Genomic DNA, 17,500 nt, shown 5'->3' with positions numbered 1-17,500 from the left:
CGACGTAATATCACATCAGCAGCATTTCCTCACACCCTCCTTGCATTTGGCGAAGGCAAAATACCAGGGGATGAAAATGGTAATATTGCCATCGATTCCATTTGTAACATTGTTAAGACGCCTTCTGATCTCAGAGATGCAGTGTTCCCAGATCTACAAGCTAATTATCAGAATATGGATTGGATTGGCAAAAAGGCTATACTGGCCCCGAGGAATAAAACTGTTCACCATATTAATGATGAAATGCTAAAACTCATTCCTGGGGAAGTCTATGTATATCAGTCTATCGATACAACTCCTGACCCAGAGGACGTCATCAACTATCCAATAGAGGTACTCAATTCCTTTGAGCACCCCGGACTACCACCACACTTTCTCAAACTTAAAGTTGGGGCCCCTATAATGCTCATCAGAAATTTGGTTCCCCCAAAACAATGCAATGGCACACGTTTGATCGTTAAGTCCTTATCTCCCACCGTAAGCTTATATCAATATTTGCCTGAATAATCATCATAATTCAGTGCAATCATTAACAGTACTTTCAAGCAATTCAGCCCCGAGCAACGCCGGGCAATTCTGCTAGTTATTTATAAATTTAACCTTTAAAGGTATTTTTTGATATGCTGGACATTGATAAAAATGTTTTTCCCCAAAAAATTTTATCCTACATTAGTTATATAAGTATATATATATATATATTATATATATATATATGTATATATATATGTGTGTGTGTATATATGTATATATATATATATATATATATATATATATATTAATATTATATATATATACATATATATATAATTGAATGAGGCAGGTAGGAGAGATTCTCCAAAAAGGAAAACAATAAGCATCAGCATCATTAGATATGACCGAGAGTCAGGGCTAGAAACAAGAGCTAAATGGCTCAGTTACTACTGTCAGCGCGCATACAATTGTATACATACGTATATATGTGTACGTGGTGTGTGTATGTGTGTGTGGGTATGGTTTCAATACAAACATACGTATATTTTAAATTTTAATATTATTTCAAATAACTTAATGTTTTATTAATGTGATCGAGCAATGGCTTATATATATATATATATTATATATATTATATATATATATATATATATAATAAAGAGGGAATTTTTTAACCACTATGTATAGAAACCCTTATGCTAGAAGAAGATCCGCTATGGTCTCAACCACTATGAATTGTTCTCCAGAAAATTTAGCACACCAGAAACTTAAGCGTGCAAGACAAATGAAAAATAACAAAAATATAGATTAATTATATATATATATATATATATATATTCCTGGGCCAGGAATATTAAGACAAAACATTGGTCCTCCGAAATGGAGAAGCGAAATTCTACCACGGCCGCTGCGACTGCCCTGGCTTGCACTACTACTACAACCACCGTGGTCACTGCTGCTACGGCCACAGTGAGAGAATTATAATAATGGAAGTGGGGCGAATTACAATTTCTCAGATCCTTAAACAGTCACTCACACTGACAGAGATATGTCTTAGGGAAGGAAAAATTTATAAAAAGATCTCTACGAGCAGATCTAATCCTGATTGGTCAAGAAACTGATGACGTATTACCTCAGTGGGCAAGCTATTGTCACCCTGCTTGGTCGGTTTCCCCACACGATACAGCTATGGGTCAGACCCGATTCTGTTTGGTCAAAACATTGATGACGTCTCGTTCCGCTGGACTAGCCACCTAATAGGATACAGTCATGGATCAGATCTAATTTCAATTCGTCAAAAAAAAGGATGACGTATTTCTTCCGTGGCCAAACTGTCGTTCCGCTTGGTTGGTTTCCTAACAGGATATATTCGTTGAGACTGGGTTTTGATTGGTTTGGAACTATATGACGTCAGTGAAAAGTGCAAGTGAGACAGCTAAACTGAGCTGAAATAAACCCCAAAAATCACAAAATTCACCAAAACTATACGAACAGACACCAACCAAAAATCATTACAGTTGCTCCCATTGGAACACAAGGTAAAATCCAAAATGAATTCCTCGCTTTTTCAAGAACGTGAATTTTCTATATTTGACTCTATTGAATGCATGTCACAATTATGAACTACTACATCATACTCTTTAAACATATAGCATGGACTCGCTTTATTATATATGAATTTTTTATATTTGACTCTATTGAATATATGTCACAATTATGAACTATTACATCATACTCTTTAAACATATAGCATGATAATTTTTTTTGATAAGGTTCGTCATTTCAGGAACCGAAACATGTTAAATAATAATGTATATATAAAAATTAAAATTTGTCTAATATAGCAGCATTTTCAAACTTCATTTTTACTATATATATAATATATATAATATATATATATATATAATATATATATATATATATATATATATAATATATATATAATATATATATATATATATTATATATATATATATATATATATAATGTATGTATGTATGTATGTATGTATGTATGTATGTATGTATGCATGTATGTATGTATGTATGTATGTATGTATGTATGTATGTATGTATGTATGCGCGCCGGCGCGTGTGTGTGTGCGTGTGTATGTGTGTGTGTGTACAGGTTTGGACAATATAATGGAAACACCTTAAAATTTCAAACAAATTTACTTTATATAGGGTAGAACCGCCTTTGGCAGTAATTACACACTGAATTCTACGAGGTATGAACTCGCACAAAATTTGAATTGTTTCCAAAGGAATTTTTATCCATTCTTCAGCTAAAACAGTCTCCAGTTCTTGTAGTGATGATGCTGGGGGATATCGACTCCTTACTTCTTTTTCTAAAATGCACCATAAATGTTTAACAATATTGAAATCTGGAGACTGTGGTCTCCAGATAAGATGTTCAACCTCCCTAGAATGTTCTCCGTGCCATTCAGTAACAACTTTAGCAGTGTGAATTGGTGCATTATCATCTTGAAAGATTGCTTTTCCTTTCTGAAACAGTTCCACAACCATAGGATGAATTTGATCAGATAAAATGTTTAAATAGTCTTGACTATTAATCCTGCCACGAAGGGATTCCAAGATACAGGCTCCCCTCACCAGATCCAGATCAACACAGTTCCTCCTGCATGTTTGACAGTTGGAAGAAGACAGCCTGGATATATATATGTATGTATAGAGGTATATGTATGTATATATATATATATATATATTATATATATATATATATATTATATAGATATATATATATTATATATTATATAAACATATATGAATATATATATGGGCGTAGGAGTGGCTGTGTGGTAAGTAGCTTGCTTACCAGCAACATGATTCCGGGTTCAGTCCCAATGCGTGGCACCTTGGGCAAGTGTCTTCTACTATAGCCTCGGGCCGACCAAAGCCTTCTGAGTGGATTTGGTAGACGGAAACTGAAAGAAGCCCGTCGTATATATGTTTATATATATATATATATATATATATATATATATATATATATATATATATATATATACGTGTGTATATGTTTGTGTGTCTGTGTTTGTCCCCCCAACATCGCTTGCCAACCGATGCTGGTGTGTTTACGTGCCAGTAACTTAGCGGTTCGGCAAAAGAGGCCTATAGAATAAGTACTAGGCTTACAAAGAATAAGTCCTGGGGTCGATTTGCTTGACTAAAGGCGGTGTTCCAGCATCGCCACAGTAAAATGACTGAAACAAGTAAAAGAGTAAAAGTATATATATATATATATTATATATATATATATATATATATATATATATACTAGCAGTATAACCCGACCTTGCCCGGGATTAAGTTACGATTATTAAGCTAATCAAGTTCTTTATTTCAAACCAAACTAAGTAATATAGACGTCAAATTAGGGCGAAATCCGTTGAAATTAGTTATATTATATATATATTATATATATTATATATATATAATATATATAATATAAATATATATGGGCAACAGACACGAACACAAATACACACACGTACGTACGTACACCTATTGCCTGTTTTGTGCACGCATACATGTTCATAAACAGAAATGAATGGAAAAATGAAGAAAAAAATCGTTTTTTTGCATGGAATCAACTACTCTGGCCTCCAAACCCTTTTTGTGGTCCGTGAAACGGAGTGGGGTGTGGTGGAAGCCTCGTAAATTGTACCCATTTATTTTGTTTAATTCACTGACAAATTGTTACTCACCTCTTTGTTTCTTTGTTGTTAAATAAATGGAGTGCCAACAAAACACCTTTTACTCGGCGTAAAATAAAAACAAAACTCTTTCGCACCCAAAGTAATGTTTGTGAGAGAGAGGGGGGAGAGAAAGATGAACGATTTAAAATAAATAATTGATTTGAAATAAATATATTGTAATTGTTGTGTGAGAAAGTATATATACTATGATTATAAAATATAGTGTGCCTTTCAAAAACAAAACACAAAACATTTTACATTTTAATTTTTATGAACGTAGTCACTTACTCTCTCTCTCCCTCTCTCACTTTGTCTTTCCCGTGAAACTCTCTGCCTCCTTCTTCCACTTTTCTTTATCTTATTTTTTTCTTAGACGCCATCAAAAAGCAATGGCTGATATTTGTTATGGTTAAAAGCTATGGTTGAAAATGGTGGAAAATAGATTTTTACCCTATCCACGGGTGCCTCGGGGAAAAAATAAGTTGACAAAATCCAGATAGGGTGTTGAGAAATGTCTTCCTAAAATTTGAGCGGCATGATTGCTAATTTGTGGATGTGCGTAAATTACAATCACGTACACACACGCGCGCACACACATTCTCCCTTTTATATATATATACATATATATAGTTAATCCAAACATGAAAACACAAAGAGAAAACACAACAACGCGAGGACGTGGAACAAGTATAGTATTATTGGACGCTCAGGAAAGAAGGAAAAAAGGAGGATTTGACGTTTCGAGCGGAGCTCTTCGTCAGACACATAGGAAAAGTAAAGATCCAAAGAAGGGAAGACGGAGGAAAAAAATCGCCAACGGTACACACGCATATATATATATCACCGTTACCGACCAGGGTATCAGATGTTGCTACACATCGCTGGTCACAATGCGCTTCGCATTGTTTTAGCCTTCAAATGACGCCACCCCGCTGGCTAAGCGAGCAGGCCAACAGAAGAAAGAGTGAGAGAAAATTGTGGCGAAAGAGTACAGCGGAGATCGCCAACACCCCCACCCCTGCCGGAGCTCGTGGAGCTTTTAGGTGTTTTCGCTCAATAAACACTCACAACACCCGGTCTGGGAATCGAAACCGCGATCCTACGTGCGCGAATCTGCTGCCCTAACCACTGGGCCATTGTTTTTTATTTTGTCGACTATAGAGTATACTAGAGTCTGTTGGGCACCGTCTGTAAGCAAAACTGGACGATGACGCAATTCTCTCTGCCAGAAATTCGGAAACGACAGGCTGCACTACTTGGCATTCGTGCTGAAAGATCCAATACGAACGTTTCAGAGTGTTTTGAAGTCAATCTCAGAACATTGCAGAGGATTCAGAAAGAGTGGGATAAGTCTAATAGTGATTACGAAGGTATGGCAGCTCGGAAAACTCACTCTGATCTTTCTGTTAAGAAAAGAACATCTAAATTTGTAGGTGAGAACCAGGCCATGATTGACAACGATCCCTCAAAGTCAATTAGGTCCATCGCCAGGGACATGGGAGTGTCTGAGTTTCTTGTCAGGCAGGTAGTATATTAAAACATTCGGTATTGAAAAGTAAAAAAACTGATGTAAAATTAGAAAGAGTGTTGAATACCTACGATAAATCTATAAAACGAGGAAAATACGATTCATTGAAAGGAATTTTTGATATCACAAAGGAAAACGGTGAATAGCTGTGCAGTGTGGATAGGTTATATCACCTTGAAATTGAGAGCAAGGGACAGGTTGTGTATGCAGCCAGTTCCAAAACTATCCATCCAAAAGATGAAAAGTGTCCTTAATGCTAACTTCAACATGAGCAACTTCAGTGTCATCCTGAACGTCTGAATCAGAGACAGAAAGCAAATATCAAGAGTCCGAAAAATCAAATGAAAAATTCACACTAACAAGGAGGAAGTATAGTAAAATTGGAACTGCAGCCAAGTTAGTAATATCATCCAAGCTACCAACCCTAAAAGTAGCAACAGTTTGTCGACTATTATCTCGAAATGGAATCAATGTCGAGACTCCTTCCCAATCTGGTATTTACAGATCGACTATCAAAGACGCTGTTAAACTAAAAATGAAAATGAAGAAAACACTACATTTAGAAAACTGGTCATTTCATTTTGATGGTAAACGTATTCAAAATTGGAATTACACCTATGAAGTAAAAAATATGTATTGTTTTTAATTTTGTATGTTCGGATGACCCCTGTGAAAAGACAATTCGAACACAGACAGATGTTATAGTGAATGACCAGTAGAGAGGAAACGGTGTCATTGATGACTCGGAGGTACTCCGCGAACCGGTCAGCCAGGCAGCGTCGCGTTTGACTGATGTACAGAGAAGGACAGAAAGAGTAGGAGACGCAGTAAATGACGTTGCTAGAAATGCATGTAATGGAATCGATGACATGATACGGACGATAGGGGTAGGTTGGAAAAGATGTGCGAGGCGGAGGGGTCGGACTGGAGTCGCCGGAAGGCTCGGAGAATGGTACGTTGGAGGAGCAGGCTGGAGGGGCGGTAGGTGAGGGGAAACGGAAGACGGGCAACGACGGGACGGGGCGGGGGGAGAGAGCAGAGGCACGATCTACGGAACGTGCCCTTACAAGGGCAGTGTGGATAGTGGTGAGGGGCTATCCACGAAGAATGAAGTGGCGATCCATGAGTTGACTGAGTCTCAAAGTCATGGTTGTCACTGCAGAGCCTGCGTAGACAGAGGAATTGGGAGTAGGGGATGAAGAGCTTGGTGCGGGTAGGATGGGAGGAGAAGTTAAGGTAGCAGTGTGAGTTGGTGTGTATGGATGGAGGTAGTGAGAACGGAGTGATATATGTATGTGTGTGTGATATATGTATGTGTGTGCAGCCTCTCCAAATTATCATCGTCTGGGCTCATTTCCTTGGTAGCGCTTGTTTCACTCCTAACCATAATACAAGAAAATTCAGGTCATATGTTCAACTACCATGTCAGTGAAATGCATATTCAAATACACGTGTGTGTGTGTGTGTGTGTGTGTGTGTGTGTGTGTGTGTGTGTGAGTGTCTGTTCCCCACCACTGCTTGACAACCATAAAATACCGTCAACGAACCATTTAACTGTGTGGTGTAGTGACAATTTATACTTGAACTAGTTTTCTTTACTTTTCTTTAGTAACCAACTGAAATAGTCAACTTGTCTTGTCAGGTTTTGTCATACACCTTAAGTGGGTTTAATAACTGATCTAAGGTGCACTCTAATTACCATGCTGCCTCTCCAAATTATCATTGTCTGGGCTCATTTCCTTGGCAGCGCTTGTTTCTCTCCTGACTATAATACGAGAAAATTCAGGTCATATGTTCAACTACTAGGTCAGTGAAATGCATATTTAAGTACCTATATAAAGGGTATGATACCATTAAACTTGATATAAATGAACGGACTATAAACAGTAAAGTTGTACATGATGGAGCAAGATACCATCTTGATAGGAGATATGTGAATTCCCCTGAAGCGATGTGGCTGTTACTTGAAAACAGAATGCATGACAGATCCCATGTTATCATACGCCAGCCAGTCTTTTCTAAGGAAGATAATGAAAAAAAAAGCATTTGAAAGAGCCGCCCATCGTAACAGCGTGGTTTGTCCTTAATAAAAAATATGAATATGCAAGGCACCTGTTATATAGTGATATTTCTTACCATGTTGTATTTGACAAATATGATGACTGTTTGGAAACCACTCATGTGAGAATAGAAAATTATTTCACAATTTTATTTTAAGTCCAAAGGAAAAAGAAAGATTTCATCTGAGATTGTTATTTTAACATGCTAAAGGAGCTTGCTTTTTGATCATCTTAAGACAGTTGATGGTGTACTATATAGCCGTTATCATGAAGCTGCATATCAAAGGAACATACTGCAGAATGATGATGAATAGAGGAAATGATTGAGAGAAGCAGCTGTTGCTCAGCTGCCTGCACAGCTAAGCCAATTATTTCCTCTAATCTGTATTTTTAACATCTCTAATTAATCGGTAGAATTGTACTATCAATTTCAAAACAGCAACATTGAAGACTGTGCTAGAACAAATACAAGATAAGTTGCAGTACAGAACACTTTACAAGAGCACTTTACATTTCTCTTTTTCCATGCTTTACACTGTCAGAACTTAATCTCCCTATTTTACACATCCAAATCATCGGAGCAAATATTGAAAATGCCAATTCTTGGACTACTAAGACAAGAAGGTACATAGCAAGACAAAATAAAAACCAACGTGGAATACTTGTATATATTCTGACCGCTAATAAAAGTGATGATACAGAGAACAAAAATATTCCAATGCAGAGCCAATTTATTCAGATGATGTTACTGCTGTTAATATTCCAGTTGAAAGCATGTCGCCACACAGGTTGAAACTCAAGATTGGATACATTGTCGTACTATTGCATAATCTGATTCCACAGAAGTCACTGAATGGCACTTGTTTGTTAGTAATGTCCCTGCATGATTTATATATCCATGAAATGATACTAAATGGAAATAAGAAAGGAGAATTGTTTATCCCGAAGATGAACCTCTAAACAAGTGATACAAATAATCCTTTTGTCATGAACAGAAAATAATTTAATATACCTGCATTTGCCATGGCTATCAACAAATCACAAGGACAATCATTTAATCAAGTTAGTGTTTATTTACCTTCTGTGTTTAGTCATGGGCATTTTTATGCTGCTTCAAACAGGGCAAAAAGCAGAAACAATCTTAAGATACTCATAAATAACGATGGAAAACTGAAATCTTTATGGAAATCGCAATTTTACGATGAATATTGTAATAAAAGAACTTTTAAAATAATGATAGTTACATGTTAAAATATATGTACGTATGTACAATACGTTTATCATTTTCAATTAAATGTTTATAACTGTCATTAAATCATTCAAGGAAACAGTAAAGCCATATCAGTAAAACAAAGCTGTCTTTTTCAAAGTACAAGTGGTAATATACATTCTATATATCAGTATGACCGATTCTTTTTTGCAAACAGATGGCATTGTCACATTTAAGAATTATTGAAAATATATTTTTCTTTTTAAATAAAGAGGACAAAGACAAGAAATTCATCAATAGTTTTTTTCCTTATTTCGGTGTAACTCGGCCCGCATATATATGTAAGTAATGTTTGTCGCCATTTCAACATGGCTATTCCGCATGAACCGACGTTATTACCATTTTTAATCCCGTCCAGTTTCGGGTTAATTTTGCCCATCCTTAGTGCTGGATACCTGTCCGCTAGAGATAGCAGTATATGACGGGTACAGATTCCATCAATAACCAGCTAGAAGAAGTTTCATCTTGGGCTTAAAAATGGTAGCAATGTCGGTTGTGCGAAACAGCCATGTTGAAGTGTCGACAGACATTGCTTCTCGGTATAGTTACCACTTTCAACTTTCATCTCTTATAGAGGTTTTCTAACTAGCTACTTTGCTTATGTATATATATATATATATATATATATATATATATAATATATATATATATATATATATATATATATATATATATATATATATATATATAGGTGCAGGAGTTGCTGTGTGGTAAGAAGCTTCCTTCCCGACCACATGGTTCCGGGTTCAGTCCCACTGCGTGACACCTACATTACCCTCGGGCCGACCAAAACCTTGTGAGTGGATTTGGTTGACGGAAACTGAAAGAAGCCCGTCGTATATATATGTATATAGATATGTATACATATATGTATATGTATATATTTATGTGTGTGTCTGTGTTTGTCTCTCCACCACACCATTGCTTAAAATCCGATGTTGGTTTGTTTATATGCCCGTAACTTAGCGGTTCCGCAAAAGAGAACCGACATAATAAGTACCAAGCTTACAAAGAATAAGTCCTGGGGTCGATTTCTTCGACTAAAAGGCGGTGCTCCAGCAAGGCCGTAGTCAAATGACTGAAACAAGAGAGTAAAAGAAAAAATATATATATATATAAATTTAAATAATAAGGGTGAAAAATTGAATATTAATTTGATTAATATCAATTTAAGACCAGTGGCCTAGCATATTGAAAACTCTGAAGATTCAGAAAAATTATATTACATACATATAAGAGGGATGAGCACCAAGTGGACATCCATTATGCTAGAGGTAGACCCCATATGGTCTGACAACTAAGAGCGTTTCCAAAGGGAGAAAATGTTCTCGATTGGGTTTAGGAAAGGCGAATATGGAGGCAGGTAGAACCTGGTTATGCCAAGTTCCTTAATAGTATCTGCCAGTCCATGATAATGGTGGATCCTCGCGTTGTCAAGGATGAAGACAGGTTTGTAGATTTCGTCGTGGGTGCACCGTTGGTGAATCTCGATCAAACATTCTTTGAATCTTTCTCCGTTTACGGCCGTTTCAAAAACTTGATGAAAAATCATCCCATATCGATTCATGGCCGTAACAACCGAGATATTTCGGCTGCGTGCAGCCGAACGGAGACGTATGGGGATTTTCCGGACTGGGCCCGCTCCTTTCTAGGACGCGTCACTACTGCAAACCCCACTTCGTCAAGAAACACAAAGTTTCGGTCGTGTAAATCCCCTGATCATTGGCGAAACAACTGAGCGTATTCTATCCGCAAGTTCAAGGTCCGTTCATCGTTTCTCTTCACAAGAACTGTAACGAGAGCCTTAAAAGAAAAACAGACATGTAAGCGCAAAAACTAAGTGGGATTATAATTTGCTAAATGGCCATAGTGAATGAAAACCGACTACCGTTGTATACATGAAATGTGGCAAACCTCTGCATATGTCATTTTCTATTGTCTAAATTCTTATTTTAATGAATACGTTCTCACCTATCTCAAAGAATAAAACGTTTAAAGATAAAGGAATAAAAGGGCATACCTTCAATGTGTAGTGGAATTGTCTCAGTACCCTGTCAACATAAATGATGCTGACTGCGACTCCAAGCTCCTCTTGAACACGGGATTTGATGTCTTTCAGGCGTAGTAAGCAATTAGCATCTACCCATGACAAGATGATCTCTTTCTGTTCATGTGTAAGAACAGAACTCTTGTCTCCGCCTCTTTTTCTGGTAGCAGAAGAACCAGTCTCGTTGAAATGTTTGATTATGTTCCAAACAGTGGTGTATTTAAGGGGAAAAGATCGCACGATATCCTTTGCAGTCACTCCGGTGAGTGACTTTTCGCAAATTCTTCGTTCGTCATCGGAAATCTAGGTAGAAATCTTTCGGTTCATGACGAAAATTGAGAGCGCGTGTATGCAATGAGCAGAAAAGTTAAATGTAATCGGACAATCCGGACCATCAGGTTTAAATACAAATTTTATAAGGAACGGGCTGATACACATGCACTCGTGGTAATTTCGCCCCCTCCCCCTCCCCAAAATTGCATAAATTGCTTTAAAGCGCGGGTTTATGCTACATCTTCCTTCCTCTCGTGGTATGTCTATTGTACATGGCATGCACGTGTCTTAGATGACACGTGGACGCATTCAAGCAGGTCGTTATATCAGGATTAGCATGAGCTCATTTTTTCCTTTATGCCTACGTATGGTGAATTGCTATTAGTAATAGTATTATGCAAAAGTAATGCTCATAAGTTCTTGATAGCTACAGAGTTTTCATTCGAGAACTATGCTATTCGAGCTTTCTATTCGAACTTTACCCAAGAGTGACCTTAAAAGAACCAGTCCATTCGCTTTGAGGAGATGCAAATTGAACAATTTTGTAACACAAAAATTAACTTCATAAAATGGTTATAAAGAGCAAAAAGATTACTATTCGAGTTTATCCAACTCGAGTTTGTTGTCCCAAGCTCGGGGTTAGATCGAAGTTCGAGTAACAGTGGGCTCTACTGAACAAGTTAGATAAGATAGATATGTATTCCCTTACGGTTGTTGTAGTTTAACTCTTTTTTTTTTTTTTCAAGGCTTGAGCACCAATTTCGTGAAACTAGCTTCGAATTGATCTGTGGTCATCGAATATTCTTTCGGGGATGAAGACTCCTACTTTCTACCGTTTGCAACACTTCAGCGCATGCCTATAGACCGCTTTCTGCGTTTTAGCTTGTCTTACAAAGTCCCTTTGAAAAATTCAAATTTGATTGCAAAGAATTCAAATTTGATGGCAAGGAATTATCATTTGATGGAAAAGAATCCAAACTAGATCGAAAACATCTATAATCTATGAGATGCCAATGCTTAGATCTTGGATGCATCTAGTTGGTTTAATTTTTATTTTTCTGCTTAAACGGAGTGTTTGTGACTCCACTTTTATTGCATTTTCCAATCCCATGTCGACTTAAAACAGGCCATGAAACAGTCCTTTCCAACTCTTGCATTGAAATCTCCCAATATAACCAGCTTGTCACAAACTGGTACTTTCTTCAATAATTGTGCTAAATCGTCATAAAACTGTCTTACAGTTTCATAAAAATTTGACATTGTTGGTGCATAAATACTGACAACGATAAGAAACCTACCTTTTTTCAGTTTAATACGGCATGACATGATCTGTTCAGATATACCACTTGGAAGCTCTGCAACGGGGGATACTAATGTATTCTTGAGAGCAAACCCAACACCAGATTCTCTACGCTGACCCTTAAGGTAGGCCGCTCCAAAAGATAGTATATCCATAAGTAGGTTTCAGAGATCGCAACTACATCAAGGGAATGTTACTTGAGCTCACATGCAATAAGTGCAGAACGTCTTTTTGGCCTCTTGTTGAAATTATCAAGTGTGCGCACATTCCAACAGCCAAAATTCAGAGGATGTTTATTTTTACTTATTCTTGAAGATAGTTTGACCACAGTGGCAGGATGACGACTAGGTCCAGCGTCTGATACACTGGGACACCTAGCGAGCCAGACCTGTTCCCCTGACGTTCCCAAGCCATTTTTGCCATTTACTGAATCTGAGACATTTTAGAGTAAGTTACAAGTGCATTTTTAGGTTTCTACCAACCAACCAATCAACCAATCAACCAATTCAATGGTCTTTTTTAAGATTTGGAGTACAGGAAACACCTGTGTAGATAAATAATTTTCAGTGGATGTAGTTCGCACTACACTAACCCCACCTGTTGGTCCAAGAAGACTTTCGCTGGTGTGACATGAAAATTGACAAAACCAGGCCTAAGATTTTATTTCGGATATTTCCTTCTCCTAGGTAGATTAAGGTTAAGGAGCTTCTGCCTGCTCATGAGGCAAGTTATCCCATTCCAGACACCAAAACTGACACTCAGACACTCTATAAAGTGATCAAATATCACTCCAGTGACCGATGCAGAGTAACTCATTCATGAAAAAAAAATGCGATGTGATTTGCAAATCTAAATAAGTATTATATATAAATAAAAAGTAAAAGATATGCAATAAATATAAGTATGTATATAAAAGTAAATATATATATATATATAATATATATATTATATATATATATATATATATATATATATATATATACATATATACAAAATAAGAAAATGGAGAAATACATCTAAATCAAATATCGATTACCAGATAATACCCAATCACATACTTTATTAAACCGCCACATAAGAAACTTTAAGGACAAACATAATAAAGTAGAACAAAATAGTGTACATAAAGGAGTGTACATAAAGGAGTAAGTACAATATGTATGAGAGAATATAAAAATAAGTAAATATAAGTATAAATATAGACTGCATCTTATAGCTGTTTCGTCCATGCAGATAAGTATGTCTCGTAGTTATAAATGAGACATTTACAAAAATATCCTAAGGCCTCTTCGGAGATTATGTGATACAAATCAGATTACATACACATTTATATAGGTGTGGGTACATACCCATAATAAAACATATACATATGAGTGCATATACTCACACTCCTATACATATAAATATACATATACATAATGATATAAATAATATAAATAATATAGATCAATAAACATACATATGTTCCACATTCAATATTACAGTTTTTCAACTTAATATTGTGATAATTACAATGTAGAAAAACATATACATATTAATACCTAAATGCAGATATACAGTGTCAAGAGTACATTATATTAATTCTTAACAATTTCCCAAATGTCATTAATGTTAGCATCATTATCATTGCTACCAATATCACCATTCGTATTATTATTAATAACGCTAATACTAGAAATAACAATATATAGATTCCATTATTAGCGATATAGTTACAATAGTACTACAATACCATGCAAAGTGTTAAATATCTGCATATACATACGAAATATGAAACAAAAGCATTCTGTTTACACGACATTAAGATCCACTGGTGCACAGATGTACTTCCGAGTTCAAATTTATAATTTCCAATGTGACAGAAATACACTATTACTTTCAGAAATAAATACGAATCTAGCGCTAAACTATGATTGGCTTATGGATTTGAATTTAAATTACCATTGTCTTCCTTACGGTTGGTTTGTAGGGGAAAAAAAACTATACCAACATTTACACACACACATACACACTACATCCGCACATATACATAAACATATACACTCTTATGCACTGCGTCTGCAAACATTCGCATATACTTATATACACATTTAAATATGCATTTGCGTACTCATACGTATAAGAAAAACATATACATATATATCCAACCATGAATATACATATCCATACAAAAACATACATACACATATATATATACATATGAATACATTTCGACATATCCACATATATTTACTAAGTTACAAAATATATGTCTGTCATCAAATGGCGTATATATAAACCAGCACAGGCAGGGACAGCAATAGCAACGTTTATACACTCAGACACATACTCATACGCACATCCGCACATATCTATAAACGTTTATACACTCTCATACACTGTGTCTGCAAACATTCGCATATACATATATACATATTTAAATATATATCTGCGCACTCATACGTATAAGAAAAACATATATATATATTCACCCATGAATACACATATACATACTAAAACATACATACACATACATATACTTATGAACAAATTACGACCTACAAACATTAATACACTCTCATGTACTGTCTGCAAATATTCGCATATACATATATACATATTTAAATACGTACTTGCGTACTCATATGTATAAGAAAAACTTATACATATATATCCATCTATGAACGTACATATACATACAAAAACATACATACATATACTTATGAACACATTTCGACATATCCACCTATATTTACTAAATTACAAAATATATGTATGCCCATCAAAAGACGTATACATACATACATACACAATAAGTAAACAGAAATTACTATTAATTAAGATATAAGTAGATTAATTATAAATCAATAAGTGCAAAAAAAAGAATGAATAAATAAATAAATAAATGAATAAAAATACAAATAAAAATAAATAAATAAATAAATATAAATGTATGTATATACTCTCTCTTTTTCTCTTTTACTCTTTTACTTGTTTCAGTCATTTGACTGCGGCCATGCTGGAGCACCGCCTTTAATCGAGGAACTCGACCCCGGGCCTTATTCTTTGTAAGCCCAGTACTTATTCTATCGGTTTCTTTTTGCCGAACCGCTAAGTAACGGGGACATAAACACACCAGCATCGGTTGTCAAGCAATGCTAGGGGACAAACACAGACACACAAACACACACACGCATATATATATATATATACATATATACGACGGGCTTCTTTCAGTTTCCGTCTACCAAATCCATTCACAAGGCTTTGGTCGGCCCGAGGCTATAGTAGAAGACACTTGCCCAAGGTGCCACGCAGTGGGACTGAACCCGGAACCATGTGGTTGATAGACAAGCTACTTACCACACAGCCACTCCTGCGCCTATATATATATACATATAGAAAAATAAAAAAAAAGGTACGATGTGTGAATAAGAATTACATATAAATAATAATATTGTATAAAGAAAAGTAAAAGAGCAATAATAAAACTCTGAGTGAGGTATAAACAGTAGCTGCACGACATAGTGAAGTATCTTTGTCACTTAAATTTGGCTAGCCCTTAATGGTGAATGCTCCTATACCTTGTAGCCCAGGAGGACACCTCCTCCAGCTGGCTATTGACACACTTTCTGTGCCCTATCAGTATTTGCAAAGGGAAGCCATCCTTCCCATCTCCAGCCTGACATGATACATACGGACCCGAGTTTCTGGGTATTGACCTGTCATCAGCGTGTGACAATCACCGGTTGTCGATGTGAAGTGGTTCCCATATATCCTTTTTCCAGTGAAGAAAAATCACTGATCTCGAAAAAGTGTAAAGAAGCAATAATAAACAGTAGCTGCACGACATAGTGAAGTATATTTGCCCTTTACGGGCCTTATCTTTTATCCCGCAGGATGTCGAACAACACCCTCCTCACGAAACAGGCCTTGTGGGGTTGCCAGTTTAGTCGCCGACGACCCGACCATGCGACAGACTGTACTGGATTACATGTTACCAGTAGCACCCAAGAGTGACATGATATTATATATATATATATATATATATATATATATGTGTGTGTGTGTGTGTGTGTGTGTGTGTGTGTGTATGTATATATATATATATGTGTGTGTGTGTGTATGTATTTGTTGTGCAAGATTTATTATGTGAAATCGTGTGTAGAAACAGATATTGTTGTATTTAGGAATGGTCATTTTACCAGTTTAGCCAATAAAAACACACGCACTATATATTTGGTGTTACTTTGCTTCAGTGTTATTAATTTTTTGCATTAATCTTAATCTTATTTCGGCCAGAGTTCTTTCGTCACACTCCTGTGGTCCTTTACTTTCTTCGTTCTTATTTGTGTGTCTCTCCTTACTAACCGTCAACCATTTTGTATTTCTATTGTATGTGTCTTCATTTGCGCATGCGTATATCTCTATGTGCGTCTATGGTTTTTATTATTATTACTAGTATTGTTGTTATACATACATACAAGCATACGTAATAATAATAATGATAATGATAATGATAATAATAATAATAATAATAATAATAATAATAATAATAATAATAAGTGGGTGTAAACACATGAACAAAATAAGAACAAACAAAAACAAAGACAAATAACACGAACGTATATAAACAGAAGATTCAAATATTACAGGCATTTCCCACACACACACACACACACACTAACTAAACATAGACGCACATAGAGATATACGCATGCGCAAATGAAGACACATACAATAGAAATACAAAACGGCTGACGGTTAGTAAGGAGAGACACACAAATAAGAAAGAAGAAAGCAAAGGACCACTGAATCGGTCACTGGCGTGTGACGAAAGAACTCTGGCCGAAA

The 17,500-nt window shown here is 35.9% G+C and overlaps 1 protein-coding gene across 2 annotated transcripts in view; it reads left to right on the top strand.

Moving 5' to 3' along the window:
* The window catches only part of LOC115221460 (ammonium transporter Rh type C-like), a 62,467-nt gene that overhangs the window by 4,731 nt on the left and 40,236 nt on the right, over positions 1-17,500 (top strand). Inside the window, exon 1 of one of the 2 annotated variants that reach the window (XM_036510802.1) lies at positions 1,718-2,009. The exons of the other annotated variant lie outside the window; for it this stretch is intronic. The gene's annotated coding sequence lies outside the window, so the exon portion shown is untranslated. Of the gene's footprint in view, positions 1-1,717; positions 2,010-17,500 lie in introns of those variants that run through there. 2 annotated transcript variants of the gene reach the window in all.

This window comes from Octopus sinensis, linkage group LG18 (genome assembly GCF_006345805.1).
Source record: "Octopus sinensis linkage group LG18, ASM634580v1, whole genome shotgun sequence".
Taxonomy (NCBI): domain Eukaryota; kingdom Metazoa; phylum Mollusca; class Cephalopoda; order Octopoda; family Octopodidae; genus Octopus; species Octopus sinensis.
The sequence above is the reverse complement of the archived record's forward strand: the minus strand, read 5'-3'. Positions and strand labels throughout refer to the sequence as shown.